Consider the following 16,640-nt stretch of genomic DNA (forward strand, 5'->3'; position numbering starts at 1 on the left):
ATACTCTTGACTGTGACATGCAAGCAAACAAAAGAAACAAAGACAGCTTGCATCATGCACGTGTGCTTGCAAAGTAAGATTCCTCCAATGCATGAGCAATGGGATCGTGCAGTTCGAGTGGAGGAAGCATGATCTGTGTGTGAAATTGATCTTCAATGCATATAGATGAGTGATGAGGAGCCTCGGGAGATTGAATAATTTCTTGATCGAAAGTGAAAGCAACCTCAAGAGAGCGAGGGCTTGACATAACCATCAAATCGGGCTGAAGTGCCTTGACAGTCCGGGGTGTTTCGACTTCATTGCCAGATAGATCATCATAAACACGTGGCTTCGAAAAATCAACTGTGATAGAATCATCATCGTGATCGAATATGGGAGTAAATGGATCACAATAGCCATGATCAGAAAAATCCATGATTTCATTAGCATCATCATGATCTGGTGAATCAAACAGAGGGGCAGAGGAAAAGTGAACAAATTCATCCTCTGTGCTTCCAGAAAAGGCCGCTAAAAGATTAAGTGGATTTTCAATGAATAGTTTATCCTCTCTGTTGTTGGATGATGGACTGACATTTGGTGTACCATGCGAGTGATCAACAATGGGTGCATCCGTAGATGGAGATACACATGTGAAATCATGGATGGCAGGTTCACCAAAGATGTCAAGAAAGAACGAAGGAGGCTTGGACGGAAGGGAGTCATCCTTTGTCGAGTGTTGATGCTCAAGCTCCCAGTCATACTTTTCATGAATGACAGCGCATGTTGGTTGTGAAACACCAACTTCGTCGATGGCTTGATCCTCATTCACAACAAGTGTAGAGTACAGATTGGAAGAACACAAGACATTATCATCCAGAGGATCATCTGAGTACGAAGATAGAGGTTGTGGTACAAAATTCATATGACAAATCGATGGAATCAAGACCAAATCTGCGTGAAAATTAAGAGAAGTGATGTTGGGAGGATGTGACCACTGAATAAATGTGTGAGCATGATCTCCCACATCACTCTGCAGTGGTGGAGTTGTTTGATGAGGGGACGACGGACAGTCACTTGTGACAGTGACCGTATCCGTCTGTGATTGCGCAACTCCATCACTGAAGAATGCTGAGCGAGGCTTGAGTTCAAACTTCTTCTTGGGATGGGCAGATTTCTTAAGACAATACTTGAATCTATCCCAAAGATAGAAAATTTTCATCTGGCTCTTCGGAGCTTGAAACTGCAAATCACGGAAGCGTTGCCAAAAATCCATAGGCGATTCATGTGGAGCCTTCCGTTGTTGTAACAGTTTTTGGTCAAGATGTTCTGGATCAAAATGATAGAAAGTATTTTCAATGAGATCACAGAAGTGCTCAAGTGAGTGGACGCTGTCAGCTGGTAGGTTGCATAGCCACCGATGTGGAGATTCGCGAAGTGTGTATGCAAGAAGCAGACTGGCCTGTTCATCAGAACATCCATCTTCCTCGTGAAGCATGGCAAGGAAGTCATGTAAGAACTCAGGCCAGGCCACTTCACCTTCACCATCATACGTGCATGTGGACAAGAGATCGAAAAACTCCCTCGAGATGGTGACAGATTCAACAAATGAAAAATATCGTGGAGGGAGGAGAGTGCAAGATTCCATGATAGATATGCAGAGGTTCAAAACAGGATGAGAGGACACAACTTGTCATATGGCCCTCCTAGCGCAAGAAATGTTGATGGTGCTGGACCTGCCAACATGTCAGGGGATCTCCCTGGTAAGAAGTCCCAATTAGACCTCAAACTGTTTGGTGTAGGAGTCTCAACAATGGGTCATACAGTATCGCCTTGACGACGGTTTCACACAGAGGAAAGTAAGATGTCCCTGTTGGTAGCAAGGGTGTGATAGCTGCGATAAGATAAGGAAGGTGCATGAATGGTTCTAAAACATAGAGAGTGGGGTGAGTGTGCCCCTTGGAAACCTGTGATAGCACGCGGCTTGGAAGGGAACACACAAGCAAATATGCATCACAAATTGGAAAGAAAGTTAGCTAACAATCCAAAGTGATGGTTAAACCAATCAACACATTTCATTAAAATTCATACATACTTATACATAATAGTACATACATGCATGCGTAAGCAAACCGATACATGTATCATTTAGAGTAAACAAGATAACTGGAATACAATACAACATATGCATGAAACATGCTGGCTCTGTTATATTAAGAAGTGTAAGTTCTAGTCATGCAATACATCCATGTCCAACCACTAGTTCCGACAACATAACGTTATAATCACAATCGCCTGCTCCTCTAAAGAGATATATTAGCTCTGCGTAGTGGAGAAGCCGAGGCTTGTTACAATACTGTCCAAGCTCTCTCTAAGATACTCCAATCGGAAGCTTGGCTGACTAAAAGCCTCTACAATGAGTTATGAGGGACTATTTATAGCAAAGGCTGTGGTGGCCCTTGACATTCCCATTTGTGACAGTTCATCTACTCTCATGACTCTTCATCTACTCTATGACTGTTACATCCAACTATTGACACTTGAACTTCCACTTGACAAGACGGTACATATAATCTTCACATGTACTCATGTGAGAAAAAATGTCTCGAGCAAGCCATGAAAGACATCAATAACACTCAGACCATTGTGGTGAGACCAAATTTTTGACATCCTTCTGATGGTCGATGGTGGAGAACAGATGCTGAGATTGGTTGTTCGTGATGGTGTTCGTGTCCTCAATGGTGACATCTTGCTGAAGTGAACTCTTGCCTCTGTTGCATTCAGGTACACTGATATGGATCCTCCGTCCAACTCGTTTAATAGCATGTGCATGGTCATCCTGGGTGGGATCGGATTGACAACATGTTGATGCATAGTGTCTGTGCTGATCTCCAGGCATGCGCTGGTGGCCGTGCGCATCAACTTGTCAAAATACATGTTCAACTCCAGTTGGACTTACTTCTTGTCTTCACCTCGGTGAGTGTGCCAAATTGGTGAGATCGCATGCGTGCGCACAATGACATGCATGCTACTAAATTCCCTTGCATGCGATCAACAACACTTCTCAACTTTTCTGCTCTGTGGTAGCCGTTGGGATGGATTCGTAACTTGTACGGGTGCAGTTTCATCCGTCTGTGCATGTTGCGCCTCTTGTTGTACCTGTTCCTGCTGCAACTCATTCTCTCGTCTTTGCAGCTTCTGTTCTTCCTTGAGTTACTGCTTCAGCACATGCAACTCCTTCTCTATTTCATTCTTTGCCTTCGCATGATCTTCATGTCATGCCGCCACCTCATAGCCTCAATTTCCAAAGCTTCTTTCATCATGAGTGTATCTGCTTTGAACTTGCAGCGTTTCTCTGCCTCTATGTTTCAACAACCTTCCTCTTTCATTCGTCACGTGCAGGTGTGCTGCCTTTTGCTGCTGATGATGGTGTTGCTCGTTGTGATGCCGTTGCCATTGATCTTGATATCCTTGTCCATGAAAACTTGATGTCTTCGTGGATAGGTAAGTTCATAGACACTTGACTGACTACATCCCCAATTGCGCTCTTAACAGTGTCTTTGACTCTGCTCTCCTGGAAGCCGTTGTACTTGTGTTGTTGAGAGACAGACGAACACTTGTGATGCTTGGAGACATAACAACACTCATGGAAAGCAATCTATCAGTCGAAAACCAAAACAAACATGAGGACTGACTTGCAACATATCTGTGTGATTGAACGTGAAGGTTGCGCGATTTCCGTCGGGAGGTGGGGAAACTGACTGCTAAAACTGTGCAAGGCACAATCTAGGCTATCAGGAGGCTGAATGACTGCTGGAATTGCGTAATTCACAGTCCAGCCTGGTCTGCTAAGGACTGAAACTGTGCAATGTGCGATTTCAGTGAGTAGTGACATGCAACCAACAAACTACATTGCGCAGTTTCTAGGGCTAGCAGGACATTGCCTCCAAGAATTGCGCAATGCAAGCTTGGAGGTTAGTTCTGGGCTAGGCTTGCGTAATTTCTGGAGGGAAAGCAGAGCCTCCGCTTCCGGAAATGCGCAGTGCTCGCTGGGCAAGGCACGGTCCGGGCCAAGGCAACCCAGTCCGGCCAACGGGCGACTGAAAACATGAGAAGTCTGAATGCATGGTGAGATGAGTGAAAACAAGAGTGAATGATCATACATGCAAACAACACGTGCAAGATTCAGAAAATGGGAAAGCATTCATGTGTGTGAAGCGAGTCGCCGCAACAGTGACCGTCCGTGCAAAAACAATGTCATGCATGCGACAGTTGTGAGATGCGAACAAAAACTAAAACAGTGCTTCCATAAGCTAACATAAATCAAAACAACAGCAAGTGCTCACTGAAATCAAGTAGACAACACTCACACAAAGCGAAACACAAAAAACGACAGAAACACAACGCAAGACATGAAAGGCAGGCTTACCCAAAAACAACTAAGTTGAATGTGTCGATGAATCCTAGATGCAATGTGGGATGTCAGAGATGCAAGGTCAATGTGAGGAATGAGCTCTGCAACATCCGATTGATGAGTTTTGATAAAATCGAGGTTGTGACGCGCATGTCATAAATCTAGGAAAAACGACATTTGGTGGGAGGTTTCTGAAATGATCCTTGCATGTAACCTCTAGATGCTAAAAATAGATCCATGAATCAAGGGATGCCTTTGCATGCTGCCTTGGGAGAAGCAATCCATGCTTGCAAATCGGTTTTTCTCGGTCTCGGAGGGAACCGGTCAACCTGAAGGCACATGCATCGGTTTGCGGGCTTGGGATGAAAATCTGTGCAGTTTCTGGGATGAGCAAAGATGGTTGTCCCAGAGGGATTGCACAATTTCTAGGAGGAATAGGTTTCTTTCTCCCAGGATTGCGCAATTTTTGGGTTGAGCAGTTGTCTTGGGTCAGACTACGCAATTTTCTCAAGGAAGCATGTCTAACAATATTGCGCAATTTCTGAGCCCAGTAGGCTGCCTGGCTGGATTTGTGCAATTTCTGCTAGTTGCTGGGCTGGCTGTCCCAGAGGGATTGTGCAATTTCTGGGAGCAGTAGGTGACTACTGCCCAACATTGCACAATTTCTGGGCTGAGCAGCTGTCCTGGGATGAATTGTGCAATTTTTGGGAGGAAGACTATCAGTGAGAATTGCGCTGGAGCCCAGCTGGGTGTCTAGCTGGGTTTGTGCAATTTATGGAGGGAAGGCTGGTTCCCCTCCAGAATTGCGCAATTCCCAGAGGGAGATGATCAACCAACAACTCACACTAAGTCCGGAAAGCGGCCTGTGAAGGGGGTGTAACAAACTTGCATGCACATGCTGACAAGACTCTATGAAATAGCTGACGCCGATGTGCTTGAAAGTGCAAGACATTCTGCTGAGGATGGTCGGTAGGGAGGCTCCAAAATGAAGCTAAGGCAAAATTTTGGAAGGTGGTTGTAGCCGCTACAACACCAACCTATATTTGGTTGCCTCCATTGCCAACTTGTGATGAAGAACTACTATTGCTATAGGCATTCTTGATTGGTGTATCTGGACATAGTGGGAATTGAATAGGTGGTTGATTCAACCATTCTTTGTATGCTTTCATCTCCGAGTTTTTCTCTCAATGCAACCTTCTCTCTAGTTAATGTTGTAGTGGGGTGCACCGGAAGATGGTAGGTGGGTCATCATCATCATTAGAATCCTAATTTAAAAAATATTGAATGTCATTAGCACAATATAATCATGGAAAATTTTAGGAGCTAATATTCGCAGATGGGCTAATTTTCCATGATTTTTACAAAAAAAATATTCGCCAATTTCCATTTTTTATAAAAATGATTCACCCAAATTTTACAATATAAAATTATTTTTCCTTTAAAATTTCCAACATTATATAGAGAGTATATATAAAATAATTATAAATTTGAATAATTTTATAAATAAATCAATAAACATTTTATAGTTTTCATATTAGGGACTAGTGAGATTCACCAACGTTTTTAAACTTCAAGATAATTTTTCATCGTTAAAATTTTCCCTGATTATATAACTGATATTAGTAAGCATGTCAATGCAATTTGTTTGTTTAAATTATATTATACCAAACAATTATTACCATTGTTGATCCAAGTTTATAGCTAGAAGATGCCATGTTCCAATTGGCAGGGTGATAAGGTTGTCAATTTTCATCTACCAACTGTGATATGCTATTCCTGATAAGAGCTTCTTACGTTTTTGAAATGGAGGAATATTTTTTACATTTGAACTCGATTCCAAATCGGGATCCTACAAATTTGGATACATTTTTATTCAAATTGACATGGAATAAAAAATTAAATTCAATTAGATAATCAAAATATAAATAAAATATGAAATCACTAGAGATGGAAAGGGAGAACTCCGCGAAGGACTTTATCGGCAATATCAAACGAGATGGAATTTGAACAATTGGCCATTTGATATTATTGAGATTTTGTCGCTGCATTTGAGAATAATTAGAAATAGAATTTTGTGTGCATATCTTAAATTAATTTCGAGAACCATATAACCACAATCTGAATTTCAATATAGTTTTCAAACCATTTTTCAAGAATAACACGAATTTAAGCAGAAGATGTATTGTAACAATCCTCCATCTACAAATACCTTTTTTTTCAATACATAATATTCCCTTATAATGTATGTCAATTCCTATATTTACTTCCCTTGTTGGTTCTCTTTCCATGGCAACATTAATCAACATTTTCTAGGTATACATATACAATCGTGGTATTAACAATTCTTGTTCCATTTAGTTAATATGTGACATCTTAGGCATATGGTTAAGAAGAATTATGGGTTTGTGAACATGCCATTTCCTTTATGAAGTGGTTGGAGGATTTCATTTCCTAACGTTAAACTGATGACCGAGATGTACACGGTGATGCATGAATGTTGTTATGGTTCCTTATGTTTAGTTGGGTGCAAGTTGTGACTTATAGCTTTGGCGTCTTTAACTATGTATGGCATAGAGTATGGTCATATTGACATAATTACCCCCACGCGCCACCGCACTGCCACCCCACTCCCACCCCTCTTTTTACTTAGAACCTTAACTTATTTAGACTTACCTATATGTCTACTGTAATGCTTGTATGTTGGACTTTGATTCTCACACTCAAATGGTTTTGCACCACCTAGGCGAAGTCCATGTGATTTTCACATGGCCTATTGTATTCTTCACCCTTATACGGTTGGATTTGATGTGCACTCATTCGACGACTATGAGGGTTTCTCCCCATCTTACCTTAGAGACAGGGTTTGTGACCTGCCTCATTCAAGAAAATTCCTCTTGCTCCATGGTGTCGACTCCTGTAACACTGCCACGATGGGGAAGGAGATACTCATAGTTAGGTTTTCCCAACGAAGTTTTGTGGCATCCCCCATAGCTACTACACCTCCACCACTCACTGAAGCAGGTAATCTGTTCAACAAAGCTAGGTTTCAACTTATTTAAATGCCCCGATTTTTTCTCTATCTAAAGTGCTCATTAGGTTTTTCTTTTCTTCACCTTGTATCTGTCCAGACAGGAACACAGATGGAATCTCTCTTTCATTTCGTGAATTTCACCAAGATTGGCTTAACTATATCTCTCAGTATTAACCCGATAAGTCTTTATTTTTCCTAGTTTGACTTACACAGATATCCACATGGATTTAATAAGTTTGTTTTAGGGTTACATGTACAATCTATTGATTTTTTTTCTTTTTTTCTTTTTTTTGTCTGACTTTGACAATCATACCCCTAATTGTCATTTTGTGGAAAGAGGGAAATCCTTCTGGGCGTGCTTCCTGGTGTTTGCTTAGCGTGGCACCGATGTTATGTTTTTAGTAAGTTTATTCACCTTAGTTTCGATATGCATTTTGTTTTTTTTCCTTCGGTGTTATCGAACAATTGTATTCGAAATAACAATTTTTTTCCTTCTTCCTACAATGCACATTCTAGGGTAATTAATGGGCTCATGATGAAAGAATGTCCTTCAACAGGAAAACGATTTTTTTTTGAAGGTTTTTGTTTCTCCTTTTCTACTTATTTATTTTATTCGATTTCACCAACAAGGTTGGAACTAATCCTCAGTTCGTCTTCTATAGGTACCTCTAGCCCCTGTAGACTAAATAGTTTTTCACTTGCAAGTTCCAACAATGGTTCATATGTTGTCATTCATTGGCTAACTACTGACACTCGTGCTAGGTTGGTTATCTCACATAATATATGCTTCTCCACGGAGTGTTTCACGCATAAGGAAACACTGGGGCTCTTTCCCCTCTATGGTGCAGTTTCTTCCTTGCTAGGGTCATCACTGGTTTCATTTGGTTCTTCTGGTCTGGTCACAGACTTAAGAACTAAAATCATTTATTGTTAATTATTACACACACACACATATCTATATATATCTTGTATGTAATTATTTAAGAGGAAATTACACCTTTGGCTAGAACACGACTCATACTCGAAATTCTAGGTTGATATTCTCTTTTTTTGTTAGAGATGTAATCCTAGGTTTTCTTCCCAATTATGAATATATGAATATATATCCTTGCTTTCATGTATTATGGACGGTTCGTTCCTATGTAATCTTTTCATGTGATTTCAATATTCTTTATCTGGTTCAAATTTTGTTTGGATAATATTCCGAGTGATGGATTATGTTGAAATTTCTGTGAATTTCGAATTCAATATGGAAGTTGTGTTTAATGCTATTATTATGAAATTTATCCCTTTTCGAATGGTGCATGTACGCACCTAGTGAATGGTAAATTCTACAGTCCCATTCCGCTATGGCAAATAAGGAAATTTACAGTTTGGTTTCCAAGTATTTTTCCATAATTAATTGAGGGATATATATATATATATATATGCATTTCTATTATGGAACTCTTCAACAGGCAGTTTAGTTTCAATAGTTTTCAACTCCAACAATTTTTAAGGCTTTTGTGGTTTCGATTTCATGTTATTACCCTTCACAGCCTCGTATGGAGTTGAGGATAACATTGTAGTAAGTTACCCCTCTGCTTTGCTTAGACCTTCATATCAGTCCTTCCTTCCTCTTGAAGAAAGAGTTTGACATCTACGCTGGAAGAATTTGTATAGTAACTTTCCCCTTGCCTTATTGATCTCTGCCAAACGCTTGTGGAAAGCGCTCATCTTCCAAGTTATGTATATATGTTCCTACTCATCAAATTATTGTTCTGGAGTTTAATTCTATTTATGTTAAGTGATATATGATACTTGTTTCTTTAATTTCTCTCACTATATATTATAGTTTGATTCAGTTGGGTATATTGCTACTGGTAACTTAGTAAAATTGTTCTTCTCTGATGAGCATCCTAGACAATGTGATTTACAGTAACCTTCAGGTTATGCAGAATTAAGGATTCCCCAATAAAATTTGTAGAAATTTAGATTGCCCTGTAACTTGAAGTCGAGAATTGAGTTAGCCACCATATCTATTTTTAAGAGTTTTGATTCATCTCTAGCGAGTCTATTTTTTTTTTTTGGTTATTTTTGTCTAACTGTATAGTCATGAATGAATAGATTACCTAAAGAAAATTATTTAATCGTCAATTCATAATTGAATTTCGTTTCCTATAACTCCCAAGTTATCACTTCATTTTTAATTATGAACAATTTGTATAATTTCCCTATTTGTTTAGTGACTCTTACTATTCCCACAAAGAAAAATTAGGTGAAATGGGCTATACCCCAATTTGATGCGTGCGTACAAAGCATCTAAAAATTCAATAGAACTTAATGGCAGTTCCTGAAAACAATAATTTCAAAATAATTTCTTTAAAATAAAACATTCTTGTGTAATCACTCCCAACCAATTAAGTACTGATACATTTTCACTGAAAATATTTATTTTCTATACACATACAATTTCACATAATTATACAAGTACTTCCCTCTACTCATATTCAGTCATTTCAGTAACCCATATGATAAAGAAAATAAATACACTGAAGTAATTACACATATTATAATTCCTATTGCATACTTAAAAAATAAACCATATGTTCACAATTTTCATCAAACCAACAGTTAATAACTCTACAGAAATTCTCTACAGAAATTCTAAACGGACTTATAATTGGAAACTGCACTTGAGATAAACACCTTCCTCCCAAACATGAACTGATCCTCTAGTTCCCCCTGAGTTGAGATGTACTTTCCCAGGAATCATCAACCTCTTGCGATTGCATGTAATGTATTTTATAAATTATTTCCTTAGCATGTTTTTCCTTAACGGTGTCCCACCTTTCATGGGTCTGCCAACCCACTGGCCTAGGCTTTCCTTTTTTTCTTCGAAAAAAGTGTTTTTTCCTTTTTTTCTTTAAAGCCCACTTTTCTTTTCCGCAAAGCTTTATTCACTCTTACTTAGTGTTTTTCTACAACTAAGTGATTTAATATATTTTCTCTCCCATCATATTAAATCTTATTAATCATCCCCTAGGGATTTTTAGGAGTGATTTAAGGGAATATTGTCTTGATCTTATCCACCAACATTGGTTTCTGGATCTTGGCAAGAATCTCTTACTTAAATGTTTCTTTCCCAAGTAATTTCCAGTTTTCCTTTTCATTAATAAAATTAATTTATTACATCATCATACTTTATTGTTCATTTTAAGTCAAGTCCACCATGGATTTTTAGCCGTCACAACTAAAAATAGTTCAATCTAAAAACAAAAAGATATTTACATAGAAATAAAGGGGTATTGCATGTATACTATGAACTACTATAATTCATGTGGATGCGTCTTAAAGGATAATTTGAGATTAATATGTCATTTTACGTGAAAATAAAATTTCAGATAGTTTTTAAACCCTACCGGTGCGCTTATCAAAACAAATCGTACTGATGCGTTTAAATCATATAAAAAATGAGGCATTCAAATAATACCCGCATCGGCTTCTGACGTTCTGCAAAATATAAAATATGTTATCATATCGGTGCTCTTGCGATGCATTTAAATAAAAACAACACTAGTACACACCTATTTCCAGGATTTAGAAAATAAAAATGAACTCTACCATCTCAGTGCTCTTATAACAATTACAACACCGATGAATTTAAATACAAACCACACCATTGCGTTAAAATATTAATCGACTGTTTTGGGTTTTCAAAAAAAAAAGAATGGTATAATGTCGGTGTGTTGAAAAAATTTGGTTCCCCTTAAATGTCAATGCGCTTTTCTTATAAATGCACCAGTGCTCTCTATTATTGAAAGCACCGATGTTCGGATAAAGTGAAAAGAAGTGAGATTTTTTTTTCCTTTTCTAAAATTAAGAAACAAGCAGCAATTGATTTTTCAAAATCTAATTTCATAAAGTATTTTAAATAGTAAAAAGTTTTTTCCCAAAATTTCAAGGGAGTGATTTCTAATAGAGATATACCAGGAACACTGTGCAAAAAAAAAAACTTTGGAGCATCATAACTATTTAGAAGATCAGAAGCTGAAAGGTATGGTGATTCACTCAAAACCCTGCATAGTCAAATTTTTAAATTTTTATTGTTTATTTTACTAATATTTTTTTTATTTTTTATAATTTATGTTAGGGTCTAATTAAAAGAGAGATCGTTTGCAAGAGAGACACATTGAGAGCACTGTGGAGCAACAAAATATTTTGGAACTGCAGAAAGATCAGAATTGGAAAGGCATTGTTATTCACTCAAAACCTTGCATAACAACATTTTTATTTTATTGTTAATTTTTTTTTTTCAATTTCTATTAGATTTATTCACAATTTAGAAAAAAAATAAATTAAAAGCTTTGTATAATAAAAAAAATACTATTGATTTTATTAGTAAATTTTTTTATGATCTCCTTTCCTATTTAAATTTAATTAAAATTCAGGAAAAAACAAAAAAATTCAATACTTACCTTAAACCCTTGCTTCTTCTTGCTTATGTGACTATAAAATTTCATCTTAGGGTTTAATTTCCTCAGGTTTTTTATTTTAGGCATTTTAAATTTAATGGGTTTGTGTACTTACTATATTTAGGGCGTTTGACATGTAAAGTAGGGGGGCACTTATTGAATTAGATCCAATCCTTGTCAGCGTTGTCCATTTAAAAAAAATCGGATATATGTTTCGCAGTGCGCCCTGTGTAATATAACACACCAGTGCATACCGTGTAATACACCACACCGATATATTATAACATTACCAATTCTGTTCAGTCTATTCATTGGGTGTAATATAACACACTAACACACCTCTGTCAAATAGCACCGTTAAGTCACTGCGGTGCGATTATTGTTACAAATTGCACCGTCATAATTTAAAATTATTTAAAAAAAATTAATTTTCACTGACGGTGCTGAAAAATTAAACACCCAATGTGTTTAATTGCATAAACACACCGATGTGTTGATTCAAATAGATGCATCAGTTACCAGAGCTATTTTTGGCTGAAAATTATTTGATTTATGTATAAAATATATTTAATGACTTTTGTATTGAATGGTACATGTTGTATATTGATAAAAAATGTCTGAGAAGGTGTCAAGTAATAAGGTATATATTGATCAAAAACACTGACCGACACAATGATAACACATTGAAAAAAGCATAGAAGGAAAGTTCTTTGTATATTATTTACAAAATTAATATGTTTGAACTATATGTAAGCTTAAATAATATGTATTGGTTAGTGTGTGTTATGTAGAGCCACAAAATGAAGAAGGTTAATAAGATTATTTCTAATCTACGTGCAGAAGAGCATAAAAGTCTGATAAAAAATTTGCAGAAGGACGAATCAAGTGAATGAAAAAATACTATTCAGTATGATTTTTTTTGAATTTTCATTAATAATGTACTTAATAATATTAGATAACATGTTTCAAACAATCTATTAATTCATATATGTTCACTGTTCTACAGGGAGCAACAATGAAGGAAAATATCAATGTCATTTTAAGAAAAGAAAAATTATAGAACATGTAAATGACGATGAATTGGTCCTTAGCTCATCTGGAGTGGTGGTAGAGCTTAATGAAATGGGGTTTTTTCTTATAACACTACGATGGATCTAGTGGAACGAACATATAGACGTAATTTCCAATTACAATACAAAAATCAATCCAATGATTCCAAGAACCAAATTATATCTAAACTACAAGAAGCATTTCTAGAGCAATGGTCAATGAGACATGTCAGACTTGCAATAGAAAAAACATACAACAATGAAAAAGAACCATTCAAAAGGTAATATTCATAATTAAAATGATTTTATAGAATTATACGTATATATTACTACAAACCATTTATTTATTAATATCAATTTTGTTATATTTAGTTTTCATACATCAATATAAAATTAGTTTATTACTTTTTCTTTGGAAGATTATGAAAATCCCAAATGATCAACAAGTTGATATGCAAAACATGGCAGTAGGAATGTCCAAAAAAGTGTACAAGGAGATGGTCAAAGAAATTGACATAATTGCATCACAGAATGAGCCATCTCAACAACAACATGCTTCAAATGTATGTAATAATGATTGAATTTGTACATGTAAACAAATAATTTAGCATTAAATATTAATTTTCAAATATTTTCTTGCATAAAAGAAAACAAAATGGAACTCATTCAACACATAAAACATGATGACAAGGAAGAAAATGGTTGATATCAAAGTTTGTGAGTAATTGTTAATATTTCCTTATAATAACTCAAGGTTCCATTTTTGTGTATTTCAAGTTTTTTTACAACAACCATCATTGAATGTCTTCAAATAGGTGCTAACATACAAAGAAGAGGCATCCGAAGAATTAATTTACATTGGTTTAAATATGGGTTGTAAGTATATGTTGGCATATCAAAAACTAATTGTGAAATTTGTAAGTATCTATGTTGTTTACTTCTCTTAGTTTATTTTTAGTAGAACAAAAAGATCCTTTATATTAAATGTATGATTTATAATGGGGTTTAAAACATGTAGGAAACAAAGTATGGAACTACGCTAGTAGAAGACTTGTTGCAACAAGACATGCGACTTGGTTTTGAAACCATGTGTACAGTTTATGAGTCACTTCTTGCTATGGAACATTGCTAATTCAATTTACATTGATGTAGATTATTTATTTCAATTTTCATTATTCTCATCAATGTAGATACACTCATTTTTATGTTTGCATATGGAACAAGATCAAGAAGATGAAAACAATTGATGTAATAAAAAAATATTCATCCAAATAACCCAAGCCATGGAAGTAGCTCAAGCACTAATAACAGTTACAACGAAGAATGATGATCGATTTGGATATCAATGCAACCTGTTGTATTTTTTGAAATAATTGTCTGTGAAAATCAAAGATTTTGTTTAATGTAACGGACATAGTGTCTCAATTGAAAGACAAGGGGTTACCAATAACAATCCTGTTTTATATGAAAAAGAGCCTCTTAATAAAAGACATTTTAATTTATTCTATTGCGTTATCCTATGTTGTTGTGCAATGTTACACCACTGATTAAATATATGGTTGATTAAATATTATAATGAATAGATGTGCAATCTGATAATATAACAAATTAATCCAAACATCATAAAAAAATGCACTGATCAAATTTTAATTTATATGAATATCGTTTTAAGATATATGTAGCTTTTTCGATGAATAACAAATTAAAAAAATTACAATAATTGCATTGTCATAGGTCGATGTTTCAAAAAAGGAGAAAATCTCATACAAAAAACTGGTGCATCCATAACATAAAAACACATCGGTGCATTATGTTATATAAAAGTACCGCGATGAAATATTTTTCACATAACCGATGCCTTTTTAGAAATCGACATAACCAGGGCGTTTAGTTCTTCAAGCATAGGTATTGTTTGCAATTAACACCTCGGTGCATTGTAATTCTTAATGCACCAGTGCTTTCATAGAATTGACACCCTGGTCCTACAAAATATTATTTCCAGCCCCGGTGCATTATTAAAATTAAAAACATTGGTCCTTTTATATCCTTAGCACACATGTGAATTTATAGAAACAATACACATCAACATTGTGAGTTTAAATAAAAGCACTGGGAATGTAATATTTTTTTGTGTTCCCTAGCATCGTTCCATAAAAGAATGCCCTAGGGCGTTTTTTGATATACACACAACATGGTGGTATACGTTTCAGGCACTGTTGTTCTTTGCATTCAAAGTCTCGATGCTTTTAGTTACGTATGAAGCCTCAATTATTTAATACATGTAGCGCACCGGTACTACTTGTTCCATGAAGCGCACCACAAAAAAAAAAAAATCCACTAAAACCTCCGGCCCCCAGATTTTTTTAGTTGTGATGAAGTTCCATTATAATCTTTGCTAAAACATCCGCTATCGAAACATATATTCTAGCAGAGGTTTTTTGATAATTTTTGCCAATTTTATAACACTAAAAAGCTCCGTTATAACCTCCGCTAGAAGGTATTTTCCTTGTATTCACAAAAATTCATCTATCATACTTGATTGAGCAGACAACACCTTATCAATTATACATGACTGTACTTGATTTGCTTCCTTGTTTGGGTTTTCACCAGACTCTTTTCTTTTCCAACAGTCCTTCTTAAGATGCCCTGTTTGGTTGCATAACCAACATTTGGCTTTACACTTCTTGCCTATTGACTTTGATATGGGAGAATGTCTTAATTGTTCTCCTCTCTCCTTTAACCAACCTCTGACTACCATAGCTTTTGGCGTGGAATTTTCAATGCTAGACTTCCTCCGCACTTATTCAGATAAAAGAGCTACCAAAACATAATCAAATCTAAAGATTTGGTTGTGATCAAATTGATATAAGTCACAAAATGGTCCCAAGACTCAGGGAATGAGCATAACAAAGTAATGGTTGTATCTTCTTCTTCAAATTTGACCTCCATATCAGTCAAATGGAAAATAAGGATATTGAATACATTTAGGTGATTTTCAATTTTAGTGCCCTCCTTCATCCGAAGGATATACGACTACCTCTTCAAGTAAATTTTGTTGGTTAAAGACTTGGTCATATATAAAGTTTCCAGTTTACCCCACAGACTTGCTGCTGAGGTTTCTTCAACATTGTTGAAGAGAACATCATCTGGGAGACACAACCTAATGGTATTGAGAGCTCAAGTATCCAAGTAATCCCATTCCAAATATATCATGCCAACGAGTCTCTTTCTAACCCCATCTAATGTTTTGTGCAACCCTTGTTGCACCAACAAATCTCGTACCTTCAGTTTCCACAATGCAAAATTATTTTTACTGGTGAATTTCTCCACCTCAAGCTTTCCATTAGTCATTTTTTCCATTTTCCTTCAACATAAGCTCCTTTAATAATTTTACTTTAATGACTGGTTTCTTTAAAAAAAAATCTGCTATGAATCCTTCAACTAATGTTTTCCTTTTTTTTTTTGAAATTTTCTGAATTTTTGTTTTCCACTATTGTTTTAAATTTTTTTGTTTTCCACTAGAAATTTTTTGTTTAATAAACAAAATATATGCTTCTAGAATACCCAAATAATTTTGTTTACTCTTCTTCAAATAAAACTCTACTTCTTTTGAAGAAACCCAACAAAGAATTCTCTATTTTTCCCCTTCCACTAAAAAAATCTTTCTGAGATACCACATTAAAACATGAAACTCTGCTTGGTTATTTTAAAAAAAT

This window comes from Pinus tabuliformis, chromosome 5_2 (assembly GCF_031772625.1).
Source record: "Pinus tabuliformis cultivar Carrire ecotype Pingquan chromosome 5_2, CPIR1, whole genome shotgun sequence".
Lineage (NCBI taxonomy): Eukaryota > Viridiplantae > Streptophyta > Pinopsida > Pinales > Pinaceae > Pinus > Pinus tabuliformis.